An 11151-nucleotide genomic window follows, 5' to 3' on the forward strand; every position below is an offset into this window, starting at 1 on the left:
ATGTCCAAATATCTTTAAGTACTAAATGGGAGAACTGGTTCTGAAAGAATAGCTGCCACGAACCCTCATCCACACCCAAAGAGACTCTTTTTTAACTTTAAAAGTTTGTTTACATTGTATTTTTCATGTTTATTATTATTCTCCTAGAACAATGCAAACAGGGCTAAGAAGATCCTCAAAAGAAGACTGTTCCTAGAGGACTTCAAAGTAAGTAGAAATGAAGCAATCTTGAGAATGTGTGCATGGAAGATGTCTACCTCAACTTAGAATCATAGAATCATAGAAGAGTAGGACTGGAAGGGACCTCGAGAGGCCATCGAGTCAAGCCCCCTGCCCTCATGGCAGGACCAAGCACTTTCTAGACCATCCCTGAAAGCCATCTATCTAACCTCTTCTTACATATCTCCAGTGATGGAGATTCTACCACCTCCCTTGGCAATTTGTTCCAGTGTTTGATCACCCTGACAGTTAGGAACTTTTTCCTAATGTCCAACCTGAACCTCCCCTGCTGCAATTTCAGTCCGTTGCCTCTTGTTCTATCCTCAGAGGCAAGGAAGAACAAGTTCCCTCCCTCTGCCTTATGACACCCTTTTAGATACCTGAAAACTGCTATCATGTCCCCCCTCAATCTTCTCTTTTCTAACCTAAACAAGCCCAATTCTTTCAGCCTTTCTTCATAGGTCATGTTCTCTAGACCTTTGATCATTCTCGTTGCTCTCCTCTGGACCCTCTCCAATTTCTCCACATCCTTCCTGAACTGCGGTGCCCAGAACCGGACGCAATACTCCAGCTGAGGCCTAACCAGCGCAGAGTAGAGCGGGAGAATGACTTCTCGTGTCTTGTTCACAACACACCTGTTAATGCATCCTAGAATCATGTTTGCCTTTTTCATAAGAGCATCACACTGTTGACTCATATTTAGCTCGTGGTCCACTATAACCCCTCGATCCCTTTCTGCTGTACTCATTCCTAGGCAGTCCTTTCCCATTTTGTATGTGTGACACTGATTGTTCCTTCCTAAGCGGAGCACTTTGCATTTGTCCTTATTAAACTTCATCCTGTTTACCTCAGCCCATTTCTCCAGTTTATCCAGATCCTTTTGAATTATGACCCTATCCTCCAAAGAAGTTGCAACCCCTCCCAGCTTGGTATCATCTGCAAACTTAATAAGTGTACTTTCTATGTCAATATCTAAATCGTTAATGAAGATATTGAACAGAACCGGTCCTAAAACAGACCCCTACGGAACCCCACTAATTATACTTTTCCAGCAGGATTAAAAACCATTAATAACTACTCTTTGGGTACGGTTATCCAGCCAGTTGCTCACCCACCTTATAGTAGTCCCATCTAAGTTGTATTTGCGTAGTTTATTGGTAAGTATATTATGTGAGACTGTGTCAAATGCTTTACTGAAGTCTAGGTATACCACATCCACCACTGCTCCCTTATCCACAAGACTCGTTATTCTATCAAAGAACGCTATGAGATTGGTTTGACATGATCTGTTTTTAACAAAACCATGCTGACTGTTCCCTATCACCTTACCACCTTCCAATTGCTTGCAGATGATTTCTTTAATTACCTGCTCCATTATCTTTCCTGGCACAGAAATTAAGCTCACTGGCCTGTAGTTTCCCGGGTTATTCTTGCTCCCCTTTTTATAAATGGGTACTATATTTGCCCTTTTCCAGTCTTCTGGAATCTCTCCTGTCTCCCACGATTTACCAAAAATGATTGCTAAAGGCTCAGATACCTCTACTATCAGCTCCTTGAGGATTCTAGGATGCATTTCATCAGGCCCTGGTGATTTGCAGACATCTAATTTCTCTAAGTACATTTTAACTTGTTCTTTTCTTATTTCAACTTCTAAACCTACCCCTTTTTCACTAGCATTCTCTATGTCAGTCATTCCTTCAGATTTCTCAGTGAAGACCGAAACAAAGAAATCATTAAACATCTCTGCCATTTCCAAATTCCCTGTTACTGTTCCTCCCTCTTCACTGATCAATGGCCCTACCCTCTCCTTGGTCTTCCTCTTGTTACCAATGTATTTGTAAAAAGCCTTCTTGTTTCCCTTTATGCTTGTAGCTAGTTTGAGCTCATTTTGTGCCTTAGCCTTTCTAATCTTGCTCCTGCACGCTCATGTTGTTTGCCTATATTCATCCTTTGTAATTTGTCCTAGTTTCCATTTCTTATACGATTCCTTTTTTATTTTGAGATCATGCAAGATCTCCTGGTTAAGCCAAGGCAGTCTTTTGCCATGTTTTCTATCTTTCCTACGCAGCGGGATAGCTTGCTTTTGGGCCCTTAATAATGTCCCTTTGAAAAACTGCCAACTCTCCTCAGCCGTTTTTCCCCTCAGTTTAGCTTCCCATGGGACCTTACCTACCAGCTGCCTGAGTTTACCAAACTCTGCCTTCCTGAAATCCATTATCTCTATTGTACTGTTTTCCCTTCTACCCTTCCTTAGAATTGTGAACTCTATGATTTCGTGATCACTGTCACCCAAGCATCCTTCCACTTTCAAATTCTCAATAATTTCCTCCCTATCTGTTAAAATTAAATCTAGAACAGCTTCCCCTCTGGTAGCTTTTTCAACCTTTTGGAATAAAAAGTTGTCTGCAATACAATCCAATAATTTATTGGACAGTCTGTCCCCTGATGTATTAGTTTCCCAACATATACCTGGATAGTTGAAGTCCCCCATCACCACCAAATTCTGGGCCCTGGATGATTTTGTTAGCTGTTTAAAGAAAGCCTCATCCACCTCTTCCACCGGGCTAGGGGGCCTGTAGTAGATGCCTAGTAGGACCTCATCCTTGTTTTTTACTCCTCTGAGTCTAACCCAGAGACTTTCAACCCGTCCATCTCCTCCTCTGTCTAAGTGTGTACATTTTTAATATACAAGGCAACACCTCCTCCCTTCTTTCCCTGTCTGTTCTTCCTAAGCAGGCTGTACCCTTCAATACCAACATTCCAATCATGAGTATTATCCCACCAAGTTTCTGTGATGCCAACGATATCATAGTTGTATTCATTTATTAGCACTTCTAATTCTTCTTGTTTATTTCCCATACTTCTTGCATTTGTACGTAGGCATCTCAGACATTGATTTGGTCTTGCCTCCCAGGTTTGCCCTGGCAAGAGATCATCCCGAGGCCAGCGCTGAACCTGCGGAAGCAGCTTACGAGATGAAGAGCAACTAGGTGTGCCAAGGTGTGAACTTCTAGCACAACAAGTTCAGAAAGACAGATTTAAAATCTAAAAGACTAGGAAGTTTGAGAATGGAATATTTCCTGCCTAGCCATCATGGCTGAAAATGCCACACACACAAATATAAAGCTGTAAAGCTATTTTTTTTTCCTACAGGACAGAGCAAAGGTAATTTAGTCTCCATAGCTGTGAATATACAGCTTGGATTTCATGGAAGTTTAGTATTAGCTTAGTATTTCCTGGCTTGTTCAGATAGTTAAAGCTCTCCAACCAACTAGAACTTTGCTGTGAGGATTAATATTATTGATATGTACTCAGTCATTTCAGAGTAACCAATTTTTGTATTTTATCAGCATTCCATTATCCTAAGTGACCATAATATAGATCACTTCCTTTGGCCACAGCATTCACAGACAACATACAGTTTATTAGGTCAAACACACTGTTGTTGTCAGGACCAGCTTCTGTTGGTGGAAGATGAACCGAAGCTCTTCAGGCCTAAGGAAGAGACAACAACACTGCTAACTATTTTTTTGTCTTGCAGACAGTGTCAGGACAGAGGACATAGCACAACTGATCTGGCATAAGCAATCCTTTAAGAAGCAGGGAAGAAAATTTAAAACTACCTATCTCATAGAACTGGAAGGGACCTTCAGAGGCCATTGAGTCCAGTGCTCTGCCTCACATCAGGACCTACCACCATCCCTGACTCTTTTTTTTTTTAATCTATTTGCCCCAGCTCCCTAAGTGGCCCCTTCAAGGATTGAACTCACAATTCTGGGTTTAGCAGGCCAATGTGTAAACCAATTCTGAAGTTGAGGCCATACAAGCATTTTAGATAACAGAGGGATTTGGATTAATGAAGCTCATAAAAAAAAATCAAGGTTCATATACAAATTTGTGAGTTTCTGAATAAACAGGGAGGGGGATAGCAGAATCCAATAAACATTTACCTCAAAAATGAAGGTTGTTGATTTCCTATGAAATCAATTATGTCTGAACCACTAGAGTCTTCATCGAACCCACTGTATGGCGTGGGTTATAAAAGTCCCTCCATATCTCATTAGACACATTTCAACAGTGCAAGCAACTATGCACATCATTCTTTATCAGGAGTTCTCAATAAACAGCTCAGCCCAAGGGAATCCCAACAAGGTCTTAACAGTGGAGACCCAGCATTGGCCAAATTAACTTTCTTTCTGCAGGGAGGGATTATTTGTCTTAAAACCGGACTGCCACTTTCATAAAAAGTTAGTTATTAATCAGCTCCGTGCTGTATGCTGCTTTATCAGAGTACTGCTGTCAAACAAGCATTTCAGACTGTGGGAAAGGCTCAGCATGAGCTAGGCACAAGTCTGCCAAGTTTCTGTGACAGATCTTCTCAATCAGCCCCATTTTTTAAAATTCACTCTCACTCAGAATAAGTGGAACATACAAGGTAGTACCCATTGCTCAAAACATGCTTGCCAACAACCTAAGTGATTGGCTGTCATCTCTGCAGGTAGTAGCGCTTCACGCATGGCCAGTTAGTATTTGAGAACTGCAAATATCAAAACTGAAGTCTGAGAAATGCGGTATAGGAATCACCTGCTGCTGTGTTGCACTTCTAAGGGTAGCAAATGCTCTGGCATGCCTGCAATAACTGATTGCAGAGGAATACTTCATTAACTTAAAAGCTATGGTGCTTAATTGCCCACACACTTGTAATTAATTGCAGAAACCCTCACTGACAGGGTGAGGGATTTTACATTAATAGTCATGCTCTCTTTTAATGAAGTGTCCTTTGCTGCCATACTTTTGGTCCAATGATCACCCACACAGTGAAGAAGAGTTGCCAGGTTTGTATTTCTTCTAGCTAGCCAATATTGACTCCGGTCCCAACACAGTTGAGCTAAGATTTTAGTGCAAGCTTTGTACTTCTTTGGGTGTGTCTGGCAAGTACTTAGGACATGATTCTCCACTGTGCCTGAGGAGAGCTTTGCTACAATGGATGACAGTGAGAGGGAGCCAACTGATGGCTTGAATAGTGGTCACTGGGCCCCAGAGTGAGTTTTAGCTTCAGGGAGACTTCCTTAACTTATGCCACTAGCCTATGGGCTTTGTGGCAGCAGGAACTCCCCCACGCCTTCAACACGCACTACACCTCCTTTTACACTAGAGGTGACAGAGTTTGCTGATGGAGCTGGTGCAGGAGGCTGCTGAGCTACCTTTGCCAACCTTATGCAAGCAGAGGGTCCTCTGCCCCTGCAGAGTTCCTCTGTGTGTTAATCTCCAGCCACTTTAAATTCACCTTCTACCACATATGATATACAAAGTAGAGACAGAGGAGCAGCATATTCATCCCTTGTTCTGGGAGGGAAAAGAAAGTACCTTTAACATTGTTCCATGAAAGCCTGCTGTTGGGGACTACTACCATTTGGCAGTATCTGTGCTGGAGGCCTATGAGGCATGTTGAATCACGAATGATACTACATATGTGAAGGTGAAATATTTAAGAAAGATTAATAGATTCACAGATTTCAAGGCCAGAAGGGACTAATGTGATCTTGTAGCTTGACCTGCTGACATAAGAACAGCCCCCAAAATAATTCCCAGAGCACGTCCTTCTGAAAAACTTCCAATCCCAATCTACAAATCATCAGTGAAGTAGAACCCACCCTGACGCTTGGTAAATTGTTTTAATAGTTAATTACACTCAGGGCCAAAAACGTATGCCTCATTTCCAGTCTGAATTTGTCTAGCTTCACCTTTCAGCCACTGGATCACATTACACCCTTCCCCACTGGGCTGACAGGTAAGTACTTGTTCCCCATGTAAGGGGCTCATGAACTGTAGTTAAGTCACCTCTAGTTAAGTCACCTGTGCTCAGTGAAATAGATTTAGCTTGTTGAGTCTATTGCTATAAGACACATTTTCAAACCCTTCAGTCATTCTCATGGCTTTTCTCTGAACCCTCTCCAACTGATCACCATTACGATTTCATGCTGACAGCCATCTAGCAAATACGAATCCAAGCACAGAGCATCAGAAGGTAGCAAATGGGGAAGAGACAGCTGACATTGGCAGCTACACAAAGACTGCTGATAGTGTACAAGTTAGACTGACTGTTTAAATGCCATTTGCTAAAGATATTAATAATTTCCAGTATATTTCCTTCCATTTTTCCAATCACTCCTCATGCTCAGCAGTACAGCCTATCTTCATCTCTCTCTGGACCTTTTTTTTTTTTAAACATTCTGAGGTTCTGTATGCTTTGTGCCTCCCCATTTACCTGGCGCTTGCTCAAGTTTTAATTCATTTTCTACTGTGCTTGTGCAATGAGATTGGTAATATTGGGGAAGACTGTTAAACATGATCTAGTCCCCTGGTACCTTTGCTGGTCATAGTGGAGATGCTGAAATACAGACAGTGTTTTTAAAAATTTGGGACAAAATTATGTTGTCACCAGAAGTGTGTGTCATTTCCCTGACACTTGTGTTGCTGCAATTATTTTTCTTGGAGAAGGTCTCACATGCCAATATATGGATGGGCCACCCGAGTGCATCCTCTGCAGAAGCATCTTGTCTTGGACAATCATTCTGTCTGTAATGGTGTGGTTGCTATCCAAGCACATCCTCATGGCCAGGTATTGCTTTTCAGGAACTCTGCCCCCTCTTACAGGCCCCCTTAAGCATGTCCTAGTCTCTGTGATAGCTAATAGAATCCCTGCCTGGGGCTGGTTTAACATCAGATAAAATTTAAAGTCCTTAAAATTTAAAGTCCCCTTCTGGCAGTTACTCAACCCTACAGTCCCCTTCTTTCAGTAGCTCCCTTGTGATAAGGAAGAAAGCAATCTAAGCACTGCTGTCCTCCAGAAAGATCTTCCTAATTGGCTGGAGGAGACAGGAGCCCTGTCCACACCCTATGCTGCAGAGCTTAGTATCCCAGGTCCTTAAAAGAAGAACGCCTTGGGTGCCACTCCCCCACATCCAACTCCTAATTCCAAGGGCCACTTTCTCTTTTTTGCTACCAGGCCATTTCCTGGTCTAGTGTTTAATCCAGCTGTTTTGTATGGCCCCTTTTATCTTTAAAAGGCCAGTATACCCCATTACAATTATATACCCCAGTATACAGTATACTCCAATGACAATGTCAGACTGTGTGGTTTAAGAACTTACCAGCTGACTCCTGAAGGCATGGATATTTTCAGTGGTCTGTTATGCAGCTGCATTCTGCATTGAGAATTTTGACAGATAATGGACTGATGTGTGGATCTCATAGACCTGAAACAGCTGTCCACTGAATGGTTGGAACATACATAATGGGTTCTCAGTCACAGCAGATGTGAAAATTAAAAAGTTATATACTATGCTGCATACATTTCCATTAAGAAAGTTACTCTTCCCTCACATGGTTTTTAGAAGATTGTCAGGGCTGCCTCCCCACTCTGACACCCTGAGTGCAGAAAGTGGGAGCCTTCAAAAACCTTAATACCTTGCCTCTACAGGCTCAGTTTAAATAAGCTCCCCAAAGTCACAGATTCCCTGATCCTGGGTTGGTTGACTGCCACCAGACAAATAAGAAAACTCCCCTTTAACCCGGGAAGACACAGTTGGGATGTTTCCCTGTGGTATAAACTCCAAGCTGTTAGCTCTCCCTCAGGAGAGAGTTTGGAAACAAAGAACGGTAATGTGATAGCTAACCTTTCACTCTAAGGCATGAATATACACAGACCCTTCTCCAGGAGACAGGAATCAAATCTTTACCTTAAAAAAAGTAAGTTAGTCACAAAACAAGAGATGGAAAAATACTAAGGAAATAACTAACCATACTTAGCTGCTAGATGTAATAAAACAACAAAAATATTCTGGTTGCAGCACAGAGAATGACTACCCTGGGATTCAGTTTAGAAGTTACAAAGTACAGGGGAAAGAACAATCATTAGCCAGCCTGAGGAGTCCCAATTCCAAAATAAACATAACCTGAGTGTATCTAACTAAACATTTCCTTTCTACTTACATACGTATAGCGATTATGAGATGACCAGGAGATTTACTGGATTCATTCCAGCTGTGGAAGATCAATCATTTCTGTCCATTCCCTCTGCATCAGACACACAAAGACCCCCTCAGATTGCAATTGTTCTCAGTTCAAAAGAATTTCTCTCCCTCCTATTGGTATACCTGACCACCCCCACAGAAATAGCCCTCTAAAGATTAACCCTTTCCCTGCATTCATTCATGACAGAGATGGTAACATTTTATAATCAATGCATTCAATATTATTCACATATACCGTCAGTTTCTGAATTTACTGACAAAAACAGGTGTGGATTTGTATAATATGTCTACAGGACCTTAGTTTAAAATGTGCTTTAAACATTCCAGTAGTTTGGTTTTGGGGATTAGAAAATCACAGCTCTAAAAATTCTTTGCATAGATTTGTAGATGCTTAGTCTGAGTATCAGCTTTAGCCTTAAATGCTTGGATCTTCAGACATAGTTTTGATATAAATTCTTCAAAAGGCCTCCTTTATCTAAAACACACATTCTAATTTTGAAACAAAACAAAAAGCAGTCAAGTAGCACTTTAAAGACTAGCAAAATAGTTTATTAGGTGAGCTTTCGTGGGACAGACCCACTTCTTCAGACCATAGCCAGACCAGAACAGACTCAATATTTAAGGCACAGAGAACAAAAATGGTAAGCAAGGAGGACAAATTCCAATTTTAGTTGCTTTTGCACAGGAACTTGCTCTCAAAGTCTTTCTGTCCTTATTGTCCAACTCTAGTTTCCATTCACCTCCCTGTTTAAGGAACAACATTCCTTTTCTTCCAGATAGCAGGACAAATCATTTTCCCTATTTTTATTTCTGACTCTTTTTAAGAGAACCCTGTACCATAATCAGTACCTTAGTAAATCCTTTGTTATGCATAAAATCTTTGGAAACATACTTTTAATGTGAACATACGGTGAAATTTCATAAACATGTCTATTGTTATGGAGCTCAGAAAAATAAATTAGTATTCCTTTTTTCTAAAGGCAACGAACTTTGTTATGAATACACTAAACCACTCTAATTAATTTAAATTAATGTCTCTGCTTCATTGCGTTAAATATATAGTAATCTGGAACGATTACTTTATGAAGGCTTAAGAATACATTTAAAATATAAATTTAGCTTAGAAAGACTGATTAATAAAAAGTAAATCAGAGAAGAGCTGTATCATATACTCCTTAATATTTAATGTTATATTTAGCAGGACAACTTACTTGCCCTTACGATCAAGTTTTTGCAAATAAATCTCTGACAAACTTCAGGGCACATTAAAAAATCCCTGTAAATTTCCAGTCTGGCATGCTGTGGAAAAATATGCTCCATTTTCTTTGGATGGAAATTTTACAAGAGGATTTTTTTTTCAAATGTAATTTGCTACATCTGGTTTCAGGGATTTGGCTGGAAGGAGTGAGCGGGGGCTGTGGAACTTCCCTCCCCAAGCAGCAGCTTCACCTACCACCCATGGTCTTGCTGGTTATACCAGCCACTGTCCCTGAGAGACCTTTCTAGACAACCCCTGGAGGTCAAAACTCACTTGGTTTGCTGTCTAGGGCACCCTCTCACCTGCTCAGCAAATTATACCACCACTGTGATCGAGTAATGGGCTAGCACAGTGTATCTTGGACAGGGGTTTTGGGACAGAGACACCTTTGGATTTGTTTCAAATAAAAACAAATAAAAAAATAAACCCACTATGAGAGATAAGTTTGAATAATATAGGACAGTGCAGGAGATTCCTTTTAATTTAAGTAAAATTAGTCCTATAAAAAAAATCAGGGGAGTTTGGGTTTGTGAATTGGCTCAATGGAGACAGTCCTGAAATGAGTTCAGTTCTGGGTCCAAAGTTGTAGATCTTATGTACATTTTTGACCCCACCCTTTAGATGTATACAGTAATTTAGCAATTAAACTAGTGTCACCCCTCAGGTTCCATCTGGTCACAATTTCCAGCACTAAGTGAAGCATTTGTTCATCCACAGCCTTGCACAGTGCAAAGTTGGAAGGACAAGGTGGTCATACGCCAGCATGTGAGAGTGGAACCTAATGCAAGTAAGGTTACCTGTTAGACACAGTTTTGTGTTGACTAGAAGGAAGTGTTAACCTCTCTTGTATTTTGTCCCTCAATATCAAGAGCACAAGGTACAAGAGAGGTGGGGTCTGGGCAAATAATAGCCCCAATCTCAGTTAGGACCGGGATGATGTGCTATCATACACATAGTAGTACTTAATAAAAAACAGAAGTCTGAAGAGAGGTAAGCATGATCCTCGGAATATGAATAAGGCGCTTAGCTATGCCCTTCCTATTTGGCCTTTCTACTACCAGAGCAGAATAAATTGGCAGTCACACAGCAGCAATCACCTTCATGTTATATGGGCTTCCCTGAGGTCTTTTGTGTTGCTCATTGATTTTTAAATTTTAAACACTTGCCCCCCTTCACAGTCAACCAGCACAGAGCACCAATCTTCCCAGGGCAAAATTAAATGTAGTTTAAGGCCACGTGTCTGTGGCCATGTGTGTTGCCTCCATTGCTATTCTGGAGATACCTACATATGCAATATAACATTACTGGGACCATTGTATCACCATTTCTTTTTAGACACCCAGGTTTCCTGTTTGTTTGGACAACACCAACCAAATACTACCTCCCTACTCTAAGTAGACAAAAAACATTTCAAGCCATTAAGACAATTACGAAATACACTGTAGAACTTTTCTTGCCCTAATACTAGGTCTTGTACTATATAACTATTTTTCAAAGTTCTCAGGACATCAGATGTTTTAAGACTATATTAAAAAAATGCATTCTGAGCTAATGCATGTTCTCCATGAACTTTGTAAAATGTAACAAGGACACTGAGATAAAATTCTTACTGAGCTGGCATGTGGTTACTGTCACAAC

The 11151-nt window shown here is 40.9% G+C and overlaps 1 long non-coding RNA gene across 1 annotated transcript in view; it reads right to left on the reverse strand.

Moving 5' to 3' along the window:
- LOC142013928 (uncharacterized) overlaps window positions 1–7444 on the reverse strand; it is a 118537-nt gene extending 111093 nt beyond the window's left edge. The window contains exon 1 of the long non-coding RNA XR_012645827.1: window positions 7374–7444. This is a non-coding gene — a long non-coding RNA (uncharacterized LOC142013928). The remainder of the gene's footprint in view (window positions 1–7373) is intronic.
- Between the last annotated feature and the right edge of the window lie 3707 nt (window positions 7445–11151).

The sequence above is a fragment of the Carettochelys insculpta genome, chromosome 5 (assembly GCF_033958435.1).
Source record: "Carettochelys insculpta isolate YL-2023 chromosome 5, ASM3395843v1, whole genome shotgun sequence".
In the NCBI taxonomy this organism is placed as follows: Eukaryota; Metazoa; Chordata; order Testudines; family Carettochelyidae; genus Carettochelys; species Carettochelys insculpta.